Source organism: Chiloscyllium plagiosum, chromosome 31 (assembly GCF_004010195.1).
Source record: "Chiloscyllium plagiosum isolate BGI_BamShark_2017 chromosome 31, ASM401019v2, whole genome shotgun sequence".
Taxonomy (NCBI): Eukaryota; Metazoa; Chordata; class Chondrichthyes; order Orectolobiformes; family Hemiscylliidae; genus Chiloscyllium; species Chiloscyllium plagiosum.
Window position 1 is genome coordinate 29212118 of NC_057740.1, and position 21293 is coordinate 29233410.

The following is a 21293-nucleotide window of genomic DNA, read 5'->3' on the forward strand; positions in this document are numbered from 1 at the left end:
TGGTGGAGGCTGGTACAATTGCAACATTTAAGAGGCATTTGGATGGGTATATGAATTGAAAGGGTTTGGAGGGATATGGGCTGGGCGCTGGCAGGTGGGACTAGATTGGGTTGGGATATCTGGTCGGCATGGATGGGTTGGACCGAAGGGTCTGTTTCCATGCTGTACATCTCTATGACTCTATGACCAGGAAGGGTTTAGAGGGATATGGGCCAAGTGCTGGCAAATGGGACGAGATTAGGTTAGGATATCTGGTTGGCATGGATGAATAGGACCAAAGGGTCTGTTTCTGTGCTGTACATCTCTCTGACTCTAAGTATTCAGCTTCAGACAGTTCTGAAATTCAGGAAATCACGAATTTGCAGAAGGGGTGTTCCCATGCATCTGCTGCCCTTGTCCTGGGCAGTAGAGGGCATTGGAAATGTAGGCAGACTGAGCCATCCTTACCAGCCAAACATTCTTACATCCCTATTCTGTGCTGTATTACCTTATCTTAGCCTGGAGCAATGGGAGAGGATCCTATAATTAATCTTGCATTCCCTATGTTAGAGAGTAGGAAATTGGCTCAGTGGCTTAAGCCCAATTCCATGGCTTTAGCCAAACCGTGATCATGAAATTAAATACCTGACGTTGTAATACTGAGGGAGTGCCATTGTGTCTTTGATAAGGTCTTGTGATGTGATATGTTTGAGGGACAGGTATTGGCCAGTACATTCCCTTGGTCAAAATAGTGTCATGAGATCTTTTATATCGACATGAGCAAACAGAAAGAGCCTTGGTTTAGCATCTCAGCTGAAGGATGGGTCTCTCGGCATTGCACGACTGCACTCAAGCATCAGTTTAATTTTTGTACTCATTCCTTAAGTGGAACTCGAACCTAAAATTTTGTGACTCACTGATGCATGTACCATTGGCAGAACATAGATATTACTACACAGTTTTGCAACATAATTGTAAAAAATATTGTCAAGATGAGCAGACTACAGTATTACAGACACTTTTACTTCCAAAGGAATGTTCTTTTTAAAATTGTCATTCTTGATTCCAGTCCCTTCCATAGTACAGTCCCTCCCAATCTCAGGAATTTACTTCATCCTACTGCACTATCTGTACTGCTCGAGGCGCCAATATTTTGGATTTCCAAACCCGGTCTGTTTCTTCTCCTTTCAAATATTTCGAAAGCTTATCTCTTTGACCATAGCATTTTGGTAATCCATCCTACTATCTCCTTATGTAACTATGACAGATTTTGTGCAATAATGCTCCTATTAAATGCCTTCACTATGTACGACACATAAGTTGACATGGTGTATTAGTAATGTCATTGGACTAATAATCCAGAAACCTAAACTAATATTCTATCTTCAAATCCTACCATGGCAGATGGTGTTATTTGAATTCAATAAAAATCTGCAATGGTGACCATGTGACTACTATTGGCTGTCATTAAAAACTGATTTGGTTCACTAATGTCTTTAGGGAAGGAAATTTATTGTGCTTGTTTGGTCTGCATGGGGGGTGTCCAGACCCACAACAATATGATTGACTCCTAATTCCCTTTTGAAATGGCTGAACAAGTGACTCATTCAGGGACAGCCAATAAATCTTGGCCTCACTCGCAATGCCCACATCTGATGAACAAATAAGATAGATATTTGAAAATGTATCTGAAACTATGATGCTGTGCAGCAAGACTGAACTGCAATTACATTTCAACAATTCAAATGCCTCCAGTGGCTGTACCCTTTTCCTTTGTCACTTGAAAGGTTTAATTTCAGTACTTATACTGTTTAAGCAGCATCATCATTAATGATCACCGAATGTAATTAGAAATAAGACTGGCTTAGCACAATAGAATGGAATCCTTTATCAAGTACTGTGTGATTGATGACAGTGCTATGTTCCCCAATACTGCCCAAGAATAGTCTCATTCCCAAGCACATAAAAACTGAATCTGCAATAACCAATCGATTAATCAGCTAGCTACAATTTACATTCAGTCTATTGAAAAGACTCTTGTCAATTAATCATTGTTGTTATTTTGCTTTAGTTAAAACTGGAGTGAATTCACCATATTCAAAGAATGTTCTGAATGCTAACTCACGGGAAATTATTCAACCAGTGATAAATTGACCAGGGGCTGAAATGTCAAATTAGACAGTTTTGTTTGTAGTGATAAGAAAAAGAAAAACTTGCATTTATATGGAACCTTTCAAAATCACAGGATATCCCAAATTGTTTAATAAACATTGATTATTTTTGAAGTGTGGGAAGCACAGAATCTAATAAGGGTCTCAGTGACATGGGCTACTGTGAGTTTGTGTCAAGAGTCAGATGAGGAGTCCAATGAGGTCTATCTTGACATCAACAGCATCTCGTTGCATCTTCTACACATTTGTCAAGCAGCAAGTTGAGTTTTGCACTAGGCAATGGAGAGTTGGTAACTGAAAGGGCTTCTGGCTTGTTAAATGCCTTTTTAATGGCACATTTCACCTCGTTAATATCACAGCTTACTGAACATGCCAAATAAGCTAGCTGTTGAGAATTCCTGAGATGGAGGCCAGACAGGGTACCTAGCGACTTCAGCTCACTGCTGGCTGCGACCAGCCTCCATGTTGCTCAGCGCCAGACACCATCTCGGCATGATCCATGGGCAGCAGCCACATGCACCCCTCTCAGCATCTGACGTTCGCTTGCCACCACCTCTGCACCACCTCAAGACAGTGACCGGTGTCATCTGGATAAGACCACATTGGTTCATTTCATCGAATTTAGTGCTACAGCCCAGGCAGTCTGATTCAGAAGCATAGCCAGCTTCCCATAGGTACAGCCACAACTGGGACTGAAAAGACTGCATCACAAAGCTGCAGAATTCGTTAGTAGGAAGGGGTTCCATCCAGTTAATGGTCAAGTGATCTCTGATCCCTGGAGTGTGTGCCTACTACCCTGGCAGCAACTCCCACACCCTGGAACACTCTCGTGTTGCCAGGACTGGGGGATTTGAGTTATAAGGAAAAGCTGGGACATTTTTCACTGGAGCCTGGGAGGTTGAGGGGTGACCTTAAAGAATTTTAGTTGGGCCGGGGGGGGGGAGGAGCAAAGCTAGAGGGCATATTTTTAAGGTGAGATGAGTAAGATTTAAAAGGGACCTGAGGGGCAACCTTTTCACACAAAGGGGGTTTTGTATGTGGCATGAACTGACTGAGGAGGTGGTAGATGCAGGTACAGTTACAACATTTAGAAAACATTTGGACAGGTACATGAATGGGGAAAAAGTTCAAGGGATATGAGCCAAACACAGGCAAATGGGATTAGTTTAGTTTGGGAAACCTGGTCAGCATGGATGAGTTGGATGGAAGGGTCTGTTTCCGTGCTTTATGATGCAATGTGTTGCGAGTTCAGGAGGCTTAATTTGGTTTGATTTAGCATTATCACATTACCTAGGTACAGTGAAAAGTTTTGTTTTGCATCTAGTACAGACAGATCATGTACCATTAAAAGTACATAGGGTAATAGAACAGAGCGAGTGTGAGATCGGTATTCAATTTAAAATTCGAAATGTCCATTCAAAGGTCTAACAAAAGCTGCTTTCTGGAGGACAGGGGCTACACACTTCAACCATAACTAAATACACCATTGCATAACCCCCGACAGATGCAGAGCACAGATATGATGTCACTCAGGCTTTGAGGATGAAGATGCAATTTCACTGCTTGGACCAGTCTGAAGGTGTCCTCCAGTGCAGTCTGAATGGTATAATCCTACTGGGTTGTGCTGTGCACAATTGGTGTAGATAGGTGCTGAGGAGCTGGGAGAATGGGAGCAGTCAGCCAAGAAGGATAATAAGGACACTGGTGAGAGCAGCACGCTCAATATGTTCCCACAAATAGCAATGTTTTTGTGAAAAGTAGGAAAAGTATCAGCCAAAACACCAGAGGAAATTCACTTGGTCTTCTTCAAAGTAATACCATTCAATTAATTTTTACATCAATCTGGAGGGGTAAGTTGTACCTCTGTCTAACATTTTGTTGAAAAAAAACTCAAGTGGTTTGCACTTGACTTTTCACAGTCAGATTCTGAATCAGCATTTGATCATGTGATTTACTGAGATACAAGTAAGAGAGCTGTACATTAAAGCACAGTTGACAGAAAAAGTAGACATTGACTGTTGCTAAAAAGACTAACAAGCTTTTCACCTTACACTTATCAGGATAAGTGCAAGAACACTAAACCCCAAATGATCATAGGGTGGCACGATTAGGACAACTCTGTCACAGTGCAAGGGAGCCAGTGTCCATTCCATCCTCTGGCAGATGTCTGTGTGGAGTTTACTCCCACAATCCAAAGATGTGCAGGTTAGGTGGATTGGCCATGCTAAATTGCTCACAGTGTCCAGGGGTGTACAGGTTAGATGGATTAGCCATAGGAATTGCATGGATTGGTTAGGGTAAGGGGGGGGTTGTCTGGGTGGGATGCTCTTCGGAAGGTCTGTGTGGGCTGGAGGGCCTGCTTCGACACTGCATGGATTCTATGATTAAATTATTTACACTACAGTATTACTACCATGTAAGTACTCTTGTATGCTGTTTCTTTATGGGCGGCACGGTGGCACAGTGGTTAGCACTGCTGCCTCACAGCGCCAGAGACCCGGGTTCATTTCCCACCTCAGGCAACTCTCTGTGTGGAGTTTGCACATTCTCCCCGTGTCTGTGTGGGTTTCCTCCCACAGTCCAAAAATGTGCAGGTTAGGTGAATTGGCCATGCTAAATTGCCCGTAGTGTTAGGTGAAGGGGATAAATGTAGGAGTCTGGGTGGTATACGGGTTGGTGTGGACTTGTTGGGCCAAAGGGCCTGTTTCCACACCGTAAGCAATCTAATCTTTGGCAGATAAACACGAGGCTATTCATTAATCGCAACTAATTATGACCAGACTTGCTTGAAAATTAGAGATTTTAGAAACTCTGATACTACTGCAATATTTGGAACAACTCACATTATACATATTAAGTGTAGAAATTTATGTTATCTCATGTCACAACAAATGGTTATCGTCAATTCAAGCACTTGAACCCTTGGGATAGTTGGACAGTCAGATTTTGTTTGATAGTTGTGTTATAAATGAAAGAAATTCCAGGAAACCTAATTCAGTGAAAACTTAGCTGTCTTATTTTAGACTCTCCTAAATTTGTTGTTGAGTAAATTAGTCCAGCAGAAGAGAAATATTAGAGACCCGCCAGTCGACATCTGTGAGGGAGAAACAGTATTTCTAGTCCAAAATAATCTCATTTCTAAAGAAGTGTCATATTCAATTTGAAACATTAATTCTGTTTCTCACTCTTCACGTTATACCAGACCTGCTGAGAATTTCCAGCATTTTTGGATTTTATTTCTGACTTACAAAATTGGCAGGATTTTGTTTTAATTACAGTTGAAAAAGTGAGCTTGGAACAGAAATATTTTGATGCCTCTCTGCAATTCTGTAGATCTGACTTGTTCCCCCATTAAGAATTCTCCCCCATTGCATCGCATTACTAAATAAGGGCACCATTCCTACTGTGTTATTTAGTTTCACCCAAAATCTGTTAAAAATTCAATTGGAATCCAGTGGTTCCTGAACGGCTATTTTAATTACCACAGCACATACTTGAAGCAAATATCAAAAGGCTACCAGTAGGTGCAAAAAACTCAGAGAGTTAAGTTAAATTGTACTGCAAATTTCAATTTGATACTACACAGTTTCGTACTTCACTGTGATGTTAAGGCCAGAGTGAGGACTTGGTTTTAACATTGAGGAAAGCAAATTGAAACTTAAAGATCGAGCAGTCACAGACTGTTTGGGTTTGACACTATGTAATATGAAAGCAGCGGAGTGTCAAACCAAATTTAAGAGCTGCTCGGGGGTGGCGGGGGAGAGGAAGGGTCTTTTTGCAACTCCTACGCATTTTTTTAAACTTACTGAATTGATTTAAATGTTTAGACAGTGTGGGCACTTCCACCCACGCTCAAAATGGTTATATTTTAACAGCTGGGGCGAGAGATCTGCACATGTCTGTGAGCGCACAGAATTCTAATAGATGCCAGACAGTATAAACAAGGCTGGCTACAGCTAGTGCTGGAATTACAGCTCTCAACAATTTGTTGCTCGTAACTATATATTGTGAAAAAGTATAATTATTGCAGCTTCACAAAAAGCTTATTTACTTATCTAAGCTAAGTGTGTTCTAAAGCATGAAGCAATTTTTCATAGTTTTTCTCTTTCAAATCTTCAGTGCTTTGACCATTGTGCAGAATCAAAGCAGCCACCTTTGATATATATTTACACTCGTGGAACAGATCTAGAAAATCTACAGATTTGTGTTTACGCCAAAGCCCATCGCTGAGTCAAGTGCCCCAGGTATAATTAAACTCCACATCCCGTCTAGGTGTTAAGTTGTTTCACCACTGTCCTTCCTGAGTTAGTACATTAAAGAACATCAAAGACTGATTTGGTTGTACAGACAAGTTGCAACCAGGTTTGTAGCAGAAGAGGAAACATAAAAAGGGTTCAAGAGAAATACCAAGTACATTCCAAAAACTGGAGCAGTGGGGAAATAACCTCTGTCAGAAAAGAACATTTGGGAGGGAACAAGGGCCCCTTATTTCCCTTGGCTCACTAAATTTTGGAAGAAACCACACCGGACTCAGCTTTCTGTCAGCTGCAGGTTAGTTATTTAGTAAAATTATTCTTGCCCCAAGATACACAGTGCAATCTGGAAAGCACAGAGAGAAGGGTTGTTAAAGCACTAAAATGCCATTTTTATGAAGAAATAAAGGCTGGAAGAGATAAATTAAGCAGCAATTTTAATTGGATATTGTTTTAGATTTAGATTTAGATTAGATTCCCTACAGTGTGGAAACAGGCCCTTCAGCCCACCCACCCAGACCCATTTCCCTCTGACTGATGCACCTAACACTACAGGCAACTTAGCATAGCCAATTCAGCTGACCTGCACATTTTTGGACTATGAGAGGAAACCGGAGCACACCCACGCAGACACTGGACAAATGTGCAAACTCCACACACACAGTTGCCCAAGGCTGGAATTGAACTTAGGACCCTGGTGCTGTGAGGCAGCAATGCTAACCACTGAGCCATCGTGCCGCCTATTGTCTATGTTAAAAGAATAAACGTGATAGTGCGTAGAAAAGAATATGCGTGAAGTAAATATAGCAACAAGGAAAATAGAATAATAGGAAAACACTGTAATTCTAACGCTAACCATGAGTAGGCCATTTGGTCCTTCAAGCTTGGTCTGCTATTCAATATGCTCATGGCTGACCATCCTACTCTGTACCATGTTCCGCTTTTGTCCCATACCCTTTCGTCTCTTTATTCCTAAGAACTGTATCTTCTGTGGCAGAGAATTCAGAAGTGTTACTACTCTCTCAGTTAAGAAATATCCATTTATCTCAGTCCTAAATGGATTATCCTGAATCTTTAGATTGTGAGCCCTGGTTCTGGGCTCCCTAGTTATCAGGAACACCTTTCCTGCATTTACCTTCTCTATAATTCTGTTAGAACCTTGTTGGTTTCTATTGAAATCCCCTGTCATTCTACTAACTCCAGTGAATATAGTCCTAACTAATCCAAACTCCTTTCACATCCTGCCATACCAGGAATCAGTCTGTAAACTTACATTGCACTACCTACATAGCCAGAATAAGGAAACCAAAGATAAGGAGACCAAAAGTGCACATAATACTATAGATGGGTGGCACGTGTATGGAAAGAGCTGCCAGAGGAAGTGGTAGAGGCTAGTACAATTGCAACATTTAAGAGGCATTTGGATGGGTATATGAATAGGAAGGGTTTGGAGGGATACGGGCCGGGTGCTGGCAGGTGGAAATAGATTGGGTTGGGATATCATGGACGGGTTGGACCGAAGGGACTGTTTCCATGCTGTACATCTCTATGACTCCATGTGGTCTCACCAAGCCCCTGTACAATTGCAGCAAGACATCCCTGCTTCTGTACTCAAATCCTGTCAGTATGAAGGCCAATTACCATTTGCCTCCTTCACCGCCTGCTGTACCTGCATGCTTACTTTCAATGACTGGTGTATAAGGGCACCCGGGTCTTGTTGCAGCTGCCCCTTTTCCCAAACTATCTTTATTCAGCTAATTACCAGTCTTCCTGCTTTTTGACCAAAATGGATAACCTCACATTTATCCACATTATACTTCATCTGTCATGTATTTATTCACTTATGTCATTTGGCTAAATCACATTGAAGCGCCTCTGCATCCTCTTCACACTTCACCCTCCCACCCAGCTTTGCGTCATCTGCAAACCTGGAGTTGTTACATCTATTTCCCTCATCAAAATCATTCATATATATTGTGAATACTGGGATCCAAGCACTGGTCCCTGTGATACCCCACTGGTCATTGGCTGCCACTCAGAAAGTGACCCACAGAGAAATGTTTTCACAAAATCTTTTTCGCTTAGAATTTAAATGCACACTTTTCCAGTAATAGTAATGTTGGAAGGTGTTGAACAGTATCTACTAGGATTTAAATTCAATCAATTACATTTGGAATTGAAAGCTAATTTTAGTAATGATGACCACAAAATTGTCATCAATTGTTGCAAAAACCCATCTGGTTAACTAATATTCTTTAGGGCAGGTAATACATCATCCTTACCGGATCTGGCTTATGAGAAACACCAAACACATAATAATGTGATTAACTCTTAAGGACTCTTAGAATGGATAGGTAAGCCTCATAGTTCAAGGACAATTTGGGATTGGGAATAAACACTGGCCATGCCAGTAATATCCACATCCCATGAGCAAAATCAAATAAATTTGCTCCCAAAATTTTCTGAATAGTTCAACATCAGCAGACATTTTGCAACATTTTATCTTGATTGGTGCAAGCCACATTTAAACTGTAACTTTACTGAAGTTAGGTCTTACACTATACCCTCAGATACAGCATGCCGATATAAAATGGATCTGTGACTGGTGAACTTGGTTCAACCCTTTTGACTTTTATCTTTGCCTGCTGGACACACTTTCCTCATTCCTGAAGAAGGGCTTATGCCCGAAACGTCGATTCTCCTGTTCCCTGGATGCTGCCTGACCTGCTGCGCTTTTCCAGCAACACATTTTCAGCTCTGATCTCCAGCATCTGCAGCCCTCACTTTCTCCTCAATCCTTTTGGTTGATTTTGTGGTACTGCATGTATTAGCCTTGCCTGAAACTGCAATAGGAACAGAAAAATGAGGGAAATACTCAGCAAGTCAGGCAGCATCTATGGAGAGAAGAGTTGAGAATGTGTTACTGGAAAAGCACAGCAGGTCAGGCAGCATCCGAGGGGCAGGAAAATCAACGTTTCAGGCCAGAGCCCTTCATCAGGAATGATCAGGATTCCTGATGAAGGGCTTCGGCCAGAAATGTCGATTCTCCTGCTCCTCGGATGTTGCCTGACCTGCTGTGCTTTTCCAGCAACACACTCTCAACTCTGATCTCCAGCATCTGCAGACCTCAATGTCTCCTCTATGGAGAGAAGAGCAGAATTAATATTTTAGGTATCTGGCCAAGGATATGAACAATATCACAAGGTTAGGCTTGAGATATGGAGTGGGAGGTGGTAGGGTTTTGTGGTGGGCATGTGGCCTTTTCTTCATTGAAGGGAGATAGTGCCATACGCCAAATGTTCCAATTCGGAGAGCCATTTACCCCATACCCACCCCACAAGCCTGGAGAGAGGCTACAGTTTTATTTAACTGGATAGCCTCCTCACCTGAAATATTAACAATGGTGGGATGAAGCCCTTAGCTGGGCATTAGTTGGCTACCTAGGAGTCTCAATTGTCTCTGGCTGGAACAGACACCTCTAAGCTCTATGCTGCTGACTCACTCAGGGTGGAGTTGAGAAAGTCACAGGCATTCCAGCTCCCCCTTCATTGCTGATTGTCAAGCCAACTTCTAACTACCTCCCCACCCGGTCTTTGACCCTATTCCTCGAGGCTGGAGAGGGGTGAGTTAAATTATGCAACTTGACTCTAAAGGTTAAATCGCAAGGATGGATTGGACCAAAAGAGTTGAACTTGTCAGAAATTAAAGTAACTATTACCATTGGTTGGGAGACTAGGACTAAAAGAAAAATTAGAGTCAGACTTTTCAGGAATGAAGTTAGAAAATTGTAATATTTAAAACCAACTCAGTTTTTAGTTGTCCAAAGGTATTAAGGATTTGTAGCAAAGGAATATATGGATGTATGTCACAGAATAACCATGATTTGATTTAATAGTCGGAAAGCCTCAACAGACTAAATAACCAATCATACTCCCATATTCCTATATCTATCAGATCCTTGTTTGAATGTGCTATTATGCAGTGCTGCTACATGTGTTCTGCTTATATTATTCTCTCTCCAATCCTCCAATGGATTGCATATTACAGTGTCCAACCTTCACCACTCCGCTCTTGTTAGTCAGAGACTATCAATCAAGCAATGCAATGCCACTCTAGGGTGTAGCTATCCAAATATTTTTCAAATGACAGTACCTTAACTCTTCTCCATCCCAAAAGCTCATATCCCAAATCATGCCACCAGTGCTTCAACGAAGGCTCACTGATGATATTACCTAGTACGGTGACAAAATATCTGAAAACAAACCTTCCAGCTCAGTGAATAAACTTACATCCAGAACCTCAACCTGAGCTACAAATCTTCTCAAAACTCACCAGCTCATTTGATATTACTCACTAACAATGATGGAATGATTAGATTAATCATTTTAATTATCAAACTATTTTCAAGCTTTTAAAAACATATTTTGAAATCAGAAACAAATATACAAATATATTCCTTCTCCCAGTAAAGACATATGACCCCATGTTCTAGAAAACCAGAGAGTTCAAAATTCAGGGGTTGTCGATTCAAGTTAAGTATCAGAATGATTAGAGGGGACATAAGGAAAAATGTTTTTACACAGAGGCTGGTGGGCACCTGGAATTCACTGCCTGAGTTGGAGGCACAGACCATAAACATTTTTAAAAAGTACCTGTGTCTGAATTGTAAACTGCAGGACAATAGGCATTGTACAGGTAGATGGGACTAGAAAGGGCATCTGGGTGTCTTTGGGTTGGCATGAATGAGCTGGGTTAAATGCACCCCCCCCCCCCCCCCTCCCACCCTCCCCTTCTGTACTGTATCATTTCTATGGTTCTAAATCACAGTTTATAACACTGAAAATATATGGCTCTGCATGCTGGACATTCAGCACTATGAGAGCATTGTAATATAAAACAAAACCTTTGAAAACTATAGTTTGAATATTATCTTGGAGAAAGTAAAAAAAAATCTGTGCCAATAAAGTGCATCCATTAATATCAGCTCATACAACAATGGCAAATAATCAATCTGAGGGTTCTCTGGTCAATATGTGCAAAGTATCTTGGTAGCTGTTGTACTCAAAAAGGACCATGGGGAGATGCCTCTATTTTCCAGGTGAGAATCTGCACTCAGGCAAGATTCCAATCAGCCATATGGCCCTCACACTTACCTTGGATGATCGCCTGCGCCAGGAAGCTCACCTTAGGTGTCAGTGGAAATCACTGGTGTAGGCCTTGGGAGTCTGGCCCAATCAGGCAGGGTTGGCTTTGAATGAACACCTAACAAGGAAACACTTAGGCATCTAACATTTTGCACATCATCAGTGTCTTAAATCTGTGATTGATCACAGACCTTTCAAGTTTAACTCTCTTCTTTCCCACCATAGCAACACCAGATTTCCAGCATGACTATGGTGTCAAAAACAGTAAATATATGACATTATGTCATCCTGCATTAATGCTCAATTAAATGCAGATGAATGAAGTCAATAGAAAATTCTAAAAGTGGCAGCAGCAATCAAGGAGCAGCACAGTAGTCAATTTCCCATCAAAATTCGCTAAGTTTTTTCCAAGAACATCCTTTTTTCTAAAGGTGTGATGCATAAAGCCAACATACATGGTCAGAGTTAGAGATGCACATGGTGCCGATTGTTATTTTATTGTCAGGTAGGTGCTCATAGTATAGAAATGAGATTGTAATATATGATAGTTAAATGTTTGGCATAATAAAGAAGCAGTTATTGGCTCTAGGGTCTTCAGGGAACATCAGACTGTCGCACCGAAGCATTGGTGCATCCTCTAAGATAAAACAAAGAGACACATGATGACTTTCCAAACTCGGAATTAAAGATCCTTGCAGCACAGATGCCTGACTAGTTGGGTGGACATATACATTTTAATCTGCAAAACGTGTGATAGGGAAGACCATATCAAGTAACTGAGTGGGTCTTTTTTGTCACCATCTTCAAAGTGTTGCTTAAAGCTTTCCTTTCTGGATAATCATTTTATCTCCTGTCTTAATGTCCCCTTTGGTTTGGTGTCACCTTTGGTCTGATTAACTCAGTCATGATCCCAAATGACCATAGGTAGCTGTATCCATGGAGAAACGCAATTTGACTAAGCCAAGCTGGCAGGGCACAATTTCACAAGTGTGGAGAAGATGAAGAAGTATGTCTCCTATGCATGACCATAGCAGGAATGGATGCTGTTAGCATCATTCAGTAGCTCAGTCTAGCCATCCAACCAACTGAGCCTGTTGGTCATCTCTTCATAAAATGGCTAGAACTTAGCAGAAAGCGTGCATGAGATTTTCCTTCATTCCAATCAATAGAAAAAAAAGCAGACAGAACTTTTTTTAATGTGCTCTTCAACCCAGCCGATTTTCTGCTTTTGTTGCAACCAGTTGCCAGGCTAATGGCCAATTTATTGTTCTGCATTAATGTTCCTTTTTCTAAAGAAAATGTTTCTGGTCAGTAATTTAGTGAATAGTAAGAAAGCAACCTGGTCTCTAAGATGTTATCTGACCAACTATTGTCTTGATTAATTGCTCAGAATAGTGATACTCTTGCATGTCCAACATACCCTTTAACAACACCACTTCATCTTTGCTGCTGACCCAATTGCAATTTTATTTCCACCATTACAAGTAATGTTAGAAAGAGATATTTTATTAAGATTGTTTATAAGCTGATTACTTGCATTAATGCTATGTGTGGGTCATTAATACCCTTCATCGAACTGGAAACAAGTTTCATCAGTGGAACTGTTGCTGCCTGCTTTGAGTTTACAACTTGACTATGTTTTCCCTATAATAAAGAATTACCTTTTTCAAATGAGTGATAAAGTAAGACCATGAAACTGCTTTGCAAAGGGTTAAATATGGATTTTCCTATCCAATTACAATTGTTTACTGGAAATTACAGACATAGTCACTCCCCAGGTGTGAACAGGTGAAATTCTGGAGTCATAGTCAGAGAGTCATACAGGACAGAAAGAGATCCTTCAGTTCAATCAGTCGATGCCGACCATAATCCATAATTAAACTAGTCCCACTGTCTGCGCTTGGCCCCTATCCCTCCAAACATTTCTTATTCATGTACATATCTAAATGCCATTTAAATGTTGTGACTATACCTGCATCCATCATTTCCTCTGGAAATTCATTCCACACATGAACCACTCTCTGTGTAAAGAAAATTGCCCCTCAGGTCTTTTTAAATCTTTCTCCTTTCTCTTTAAAAATATGCTTCCTAGTCTTGAAATCCCTCATCCAAGGGAAAAGACACCTACCATTCACATTATCTATAACCCCTCATTATTTTATAAACTTCGATATGGCCACATCTCAATCTCCTACACTCCAGTGAAAAAAGTCCCAGCCTCTCCTGATAACTCAAACCCTCCATTCCTGACAAAATCTTGGTAAATCTCTTCTGAACCCTCTCCAGCAGAAGAATATCTTTCCTACACCAGGGAGACCAGAACTGGACACAGTACTCCAGAAAATGGGCGGCACGGTGGGCGGCACGGTGGCACAGTGATCGTGGGCGGCACGGTGGCACAGTGGTTTGTGGGCGGCACGGTGGCACAGTGGTTAGCACTGCTGCCTCACTGATAACTCAAACCCTCCATTCCTGACAAAATCTTGGTAAATCTCTTCTGAACCCTCTCCAGCAGAAGAATATCTTTCCTATACCAGGGAGACCAGAACTGGACACAGTACTCCAGAAAATGGCTCACCAATGTCTTATAAAAGCTCAACATAATGTCCCAACTCCTATATTCAATGGTCTGAGCAAGAAAGGCAATCATGCTAAGTGCTTTCTTAACCATCCTATCAATGTGTGATGCAAACTTCAAAGAATTATGCATATGTGCCTCTAGTTCTCTGTTTTACAACATTACCCAAGGACCTACGTTTCATTGTGTAAGTCTTGTCTTTGTTTGTTTTACCAATGCAATACCTCACATTTATCCAAAATAAATTTAAGTCCATTTGCAAGATTAGATTAGATTAGAATAGATTCCCTATAGTGTGGAAACAGACCCTTCGGCCCAACCAGTCCACACCGACCCTCCGAAGAGTAACCCACCCAGACCTATTTCCCTCTGACTGATGCACCTAACACTATGGGCAATTTAGCATGGCCAATTTACCTGACCTGCACATTTTTGGACTGTGGGAGGAAACTGGAGCACCCAGAGGAAACCCACGCAGACACGGGAAGAATGTGCAAACTCCCCACAGACAGTCGCCTGAGGCTGGAATCGAACTGGGATCCTGGTGCTGTGAGGCAGCAGTGCTAACCAAGATGAAAAGTTGGAACACTGTCCAAGGCAATGGAAAGCAGCTGTTTATAAGTACAGGAAATGATTGTATACCAGGCCTGTAAACCATGTAGGCAATTGCATTCATAAGTATGAGCGTTCATGAGTCAGACGTATGTAAATTGAGACCCCTTGCATAGGGAACAGCAAAGTGTTAGAAGGTTTTGTAAATAAGCATTCTAGTATTAAAATTGAGACATTGTTTAACTGGGAGTCAATGTAAATCAGTGAGAACAGGGAATTGGTGAGTACAGCATAGTTTTGAATGGCCTCAACATTTTGACCAATTTTCAGCCCCTTCTCCACTCAGATTTGACAACATTTTGTATTTACATGGAGTATTTGTCATAAGAAGCTTTTCAGGAACATTACATGGCATCAAACAATATAAGGTGATGTTAGAGCAGATTACTAAAAGTTTACCAAGAGGTAGACAGTAGGAATTACCAGAAAGGAGGAAGAAAAGGTAAAGAGGCAGAAAGGTTTAGGGAGAGTTTCTTATTCCTGGCAGAAACAGCCTCCAAATGTGGAGCTTTAAAATCAAAAATGTTTAAGAGCTTAGAAATAGAGGGATACAGATACATCAAAGGGTTGTGAATCTGGAGGAGATCACAGATATTGGGAAGGACAAAGCTTTTGCAGGGCTTGAAAACAAGTATATCACTTTTAAAACTGTGACATTGTTCAACTGGGAATCAATATATATCAGTGTGATAACAGGGAGACCAGAATAGAACGCATTGGATTCATGGATCTAGAGGTAGCAAGGCATGGATTGGGGTTTCAACAACACATGGGCTGAGGCAGGGATGTGAGTTCCACCCGATTACATGAGCAGCGAGCTCAAATGGGTATCCTTCATTTGCGAACCTGGACAATGAATACTTGCAGGCTACCCAACTGTAGGAGGTTTAACCAAACTGAACGTGCTCCAACTGCCACCCAGTTTCCAGAAAGGGGTCACAGAGCACTTTCTTCCACATTCTGTAAAGTTATACCCTCCAATATGGTGTTAATTCACATGTTTTTATACATCCCCCAGCACTGAACTGCTCTTAATACAATACTTTCCAGACATTCTTGCTGAGAATGCATTTAAATGGAAGCTAGTTTCTCAGCACATTCATGCTTTTCACTAAACATCATAGATAAACAAAATTCCAGTCACTATTCCTCTTGTTTTAAGGCATTACTTAATATAGTGAATGACAGAATCTCCCGGGAGAGATTCTTCCAGAATTCCAGCAGACACCATTCCTATTGTGAATAGCTCACATTTGTAAGAACATCTTCTCATTTTCACAGGACAATGCCCAACTTGGTTCTGCCGATACCTCGAGTAGATACATTCACACTCATGATTCATACCGCCATGTTTCCAGATCTCAGCTTCAGTTCACTTCAAAGCCAAAAGGCAACATGAATCATGGCAATAGAACATCTGTTTTGCTTTGGGGAAGGGAAACCTGGCTCAGTGCATGTGTGTTAACCTGTAAAAACAAGTCAAGTGTGACTGTCTTATGTACCAAATTTTGTGGAAGACAAGAACTTACTCATTTGCTCTCTTCCATAACAGCAGCTATGTGGCAATGGTAGCCAGGGGTGGGGTATGCAAAATACTGAGGAAAAATATAAACCAGAGAGAAATCACTTTTCACAACCTAATCTAACTATAGCATTGTACTGTTTTTAATTAGGATCAAATCACTTTGGACCAAGGCAGATTTGAGCATCCCGCAACATGAGTCAAAGGTTGTGCCTGAATTATATGGTAATAATTTCACCATAATTATATTGCTTAGGTTGCAATAGTCTTGTGGCAAAGAGAAAAATATGCAGAACATATTACTTGTCACGTCAGGCTGGAAGTGAAGGAGGAAAGCAATCATGCGACAAGAAGGTTTAGACAAGTTGAGGAAAGTTATAATTTTATTCTTGCTGTGATTTGCTTTACAACTGGCCTACGTATTTTGTGCATAATTTGCAGAAAACAGCAAACATCATCTGCAATTGATAGCATCTCCAAACCACCCACACTGCAACATGAAAGTGTTATGTACTCAGTCTTTTCAAGCTGGTTCAATCGAGTTGATTTATCCAAAATCTATGATTGCTGGCTCGAGCATCTGTGCTTCTGTTTGTCCTATCTATCATCCCAAATCATTAAATCTCCTTTATGTCTCATTGGCAAATGCTCGCTATTGATGAATTTCTAAAGTGGAGAGAGAAAGAGAGCATGCAGCAATTCTACATTTATTGGGCATCAGAATGCATGGAGTGATGTGTAGGTGTTACATATATGACCAAAGTTGCTGTAAGAACTTGTACTATTTTAAGCAAAAGCTATCTATCACATGCATTTTAAAGCCACGCATACAGGTAAAGGATGCAAATTCTATTTAGAAAGTCAAATGCATGGGCAGAGACTGGCTGTTGCCTTTTAACACTTCATAGCTGAAAGGAAAAATAATTAAATTCATTACAGGATTAATATGTATTCCGTTGACAACATCTGTGCTCTAGCTGCTTAGTTTAGCATTTACATGTACATGCTAAAACTCAAAATTCTCTTGAATGGTAAAAGAACGAACAACTCTGCATTAATATATGGGATGTGATCTTCAGGGGAAAACTGTAAATCAAAATAAGCAAATTTACTGAATGACCTCCAAATGAAGAAATTATGTCACTTTTGTTTTCACAGAACTATTAACCATTGCGCATAAATAACAGAAGAATTAATTGGAAAATGATATTTAAATAAAAAGATACATTTCACTTAAATAGTTATTACAGAAAAATGCTCATCTTTTTCAAACATCAGTCAAGTTGTCATAGTCTTACCAGACCATAAGGCTGCTCTGTCATTACATAAGCTCCAAATCACTCGAGATGCAAATATAGCATCATGTGCATTAAATCAACTCGGTCCCTGATGCTAAGCTTTCCTTCCCACTCAATTGAATCAGGCCCTAAGTTACATTCACCAGCCAATATATTTCATCTGAGGACCCCAGATATGGTTCTCAATTAGAAGGCACATGACTATGAAACCTCCCTCACTCAGGTCACATCAGTCCTGATGATACAGCTTTACAGAATTCCTTTTATCCTAATATCTGTTTGCATTAAGGACCTCTGTTACAAATTTTCAGCTCTTTCATGTGCTGCGCTATTCATATTGCTTTTGGGATCAAGTCCCTTTGAGTTTGTAGATCTTTTCTCCAAGCACTTCTGGAATTCCATTTTTCTTCATACCGTCAAACAGAAAACCAATCTTTTTGTGGAGAGCTTGGCTTGTTCCTAAACACAACAGGAGGTTGATAACCATATCTTGCTGTAACATTTTCTTATGTCTGTGTGTTGATCACTTTCTACCCCCTGCTCTCCTTTGTGCCTGTTAGTCATTTGGATTCTGTGATTAATTTGTTTGTGGCACTTTCAGGTTAAGACTTGTCATGTCAGCTGTATTTCTTACTATTGAAATAAATTACATTTAGTGCAAACTCTTAAAAAGTACCTTTAAACATTCTTAAAAAATGTTATATATTTTAAAGTAATTAAAATATTTCCTTACTCTACTGCTTTTAGGTCAAATGTCATCACAATGACCAAATTTCAACAGTGTTTCATTAGTTACAAAGCATGTTGGGACATCCTGAAACATAAGGGGGCATATATAAAAGCAAATCTTACTTTCTTTCATGTGGAAACATAACCCTACATTTCAGATGTCATTTATACTAGCTGTTGTTTTAACATGAGGATTCTTTATTCTTACACAAATCAGTTAACACTTTCTTAAACATAACGGATGATGGAATGCCAAATCAGCATGCTCAGCATTCGTCCATTATTTCTCAGCTATTTTGTTTGAAATAAACACAGGACCCGGCACTAAGGACAATTATTCATCCCCTTTCTTTGTCAGTGTAACCAACTTTGGATATAGAAATTGCGTAAATGTATTTATTCTCTGTGAACACAGTTCAGACAACACATGACGCTGTCTAGAAGTGAGACAGACCTGTGCTATCACACACAGAAATATAAGAACATAGAGATCCATTTGTTAGATTGAAATATTCTACCATCTGCTTTTTAGGAGGCCTTTCCAGTACTTCACAAGGAACTTTCCATTTCTCATGCTGACCCTGGCCATTAACAATCCATTCAACCACAGCAGGAGAGCATCACAACCAAGGCTGGACTTCCCCACAAATGGAAATGCAATTTCCAGAACAAAACTCACTAAATACTAGCCTAAAGCATTGATAATAGATGTTTTTTCTCTCCTACTGTAAATCACAGTGCTACCATCACTTAAATCAGCCGAGATTTGACAAGTCAGCATAGAATGACGATTTAATCTGTTCCTTTAGTGGTTTGTACAGCTCATAAATACACCATCAGGGGAGATTCATGGAGTCACTTATAATAGCGGTAAACTACAATGCAAAGCTTAACCTTTATGTTGGTGTGATTCTATGATGTTGGGTGTGAGCTCATGCCTAAGATTCATCACATAATAGTTCCCAGATTTAGTCATGCCACTTGAGAAATACTTTCAATTGAGTGGAGTCTGAAATATTGTTCCCACCTTCTGAAGACACTTGCTAGGTATAGTATCAAAGGCTGAAGTCAAAAGCTCATCCAAGTAGCTCTTCGAATGTTTGAACCAATCCATTAAGTTTGTTTAGACTATCCAATGAAAAGCCTGACATACAGGTTTAATCCTCACCTTGTTTGACACCCACACACAAAAGGAATCTCTTTATAAAAGATCAAACCTTGATGCTTTTTGATTTTTCCCCTCCTTAACTCAAAAGCACTGAGCCCAAATATAAAACATCAAAGGCATCCCCACTTCACAACAAATAAGTTAATACAGAGGATCAGGTGTCCACCTGAATGAGAAACAACATAGATAGCTTATTTGCAAATTGAGCCATCTGGTTGTTGCTGCTGTAGCTAGGATGTTGTATCTCTTCTGAGCCTGTTATTTTCCAATAAGGTTGGTGTAGGAAAACACCTATGCACTGTTTTTCTAATAGCAGGTGATTGACCATGCTACTGGTACTGACTTGGAAAAGTTAAGTCTGTGATGCAAGCATATAATGTCTAAATTCCTTTGGCATTCTTAACTACTGTCATTCTATTTTGCTGTGTGGACTGATCTGTGGCCTGTTATGAACATGGAGACTTGAGGGGGAACTGAGGTGCCTATTAGTGACAGGGAAACACAAATTTCCCTCTCACAGCTGATCAGGTAGATATGCATGGCAAGATTTCAGTAAAGAGGTGGGGAGTGTGAATTGGGAGGCTGGCCATTTTGTGTGTAGATTCAGAAGATTGGATGCGAAGGAGCTTGGATCTTCTCAAGTGGGAGTTTGCAGAGAGAGATTGGTAGCTTTGGTTTGGGAGTTCCAGAGAGAATTGCATTTGAAGAGAGATTGGTTTGCTTAGGACTGGATTCATTGACGTTTAGATGAATTTGGGGGAATCTCATAGACACCTAAAAAATTCTAACAGGACTGGAATAAATGCAGGAAGATGTTCATGATGACTGGGGAGGCACAGTATATAGATATAGGATAGGCCATTTAAGGCAGAACTAAGCAGAAATTTATGTACTCACAAAGTGGTGAGGCTGTATAATTCACTGCTACAGAAAGTGGCAGAGGCCAAAACATTGAATATTTTCAAGAATGGTTAGATATAGTTCTTAGGGCTTATAGAATCAAAGAGCATTGGAGAAAGTGGGAAGAGAGTCCTGAATTTGATGATCAGCCATGATCATATTGAATGGCAGAGCTGGCTCAACGGGTCAAATGGTCTACTCTTGCTCCCATTTTCTCTTTGTTTCTGTTTTATTTTAACTCATCTGTTCAGAGATGTTGTTTAGGACTTGTACCTGGGCTTCCTGGCTCTGAGGTAGGACACTACCACTCCACCATAAAAACCCCTGTTTACTACTTTTTTCTCTCTATGTTTCACAGGAAAAGCCTGAGCTCCAGCAATTGACCCACAAGCAGCAGCTAAAAAGCTGTTACCTTCTGGATCTGGTGATTATTGCATCTCTTTATTCCCCCTCTTTATTTCCCAGATTTCTCCAAGACCTGAGAAATGTGTGCTGGAGGGATTAAACCCAAAATTCATTGACTAAAACTGAGGCAGGGAGTTTCATTCAAGTAATCTAATTACCAATTCATTTCTCAAGTGATTACTCAGCCAACCTTCAACTCCATCCATTTAAATCAGACCAAGTGCATTCACAGATTGTTGGGATCAGGTTTGCAATTACTAACAAACTAATCCTTTTACCCATTGGTGGGTTAAAACGTTTATCTCTGGCTCAGTTAATGACCCCAATTTAATAAGAGTCAAGTCAAGCATTACTATTTTGATAGGTTTAGTCAGGAAATTGTGTGTTTGAAATCACACCATGTGATTTAATTTGAAGTCTGCTTGTTCTTGCATGAAACATTTTGAAAACAAAATGCCACAAAGAAGGGAATTTAATCTCTTGAGGACTGTAACTTGCCTATTCTTTAAATCACACTTTGACCTGCAACACTTG

The 21293-nt window shown here is 40.4% G+C and overlaps 1 long non-coding RNA gene across 1 annotated transcript in view; it reads left to right on the forward strand.

The window, feature by feature from the left end:
- The window catches only part of LOC122565102, a 27277-nt gene extending 6384 nt beyond the window's left edge, over window positions 1-20893 (forward strand). The window contains exons 3-4 of the long non-coding RNA XR_006316086.1: window positions 16411-16484; window positions 20713-20893. This is a non-coding gene — a long non-coding RNA (uncharacterized LOC122565102). The remainder of the gene's footprint in view (window positions 1-16410; window positions 16485-20712) is intronic.
- The last annotated feature ends 400 nt before the right edge of the window (window positions 20894-21293 follow it).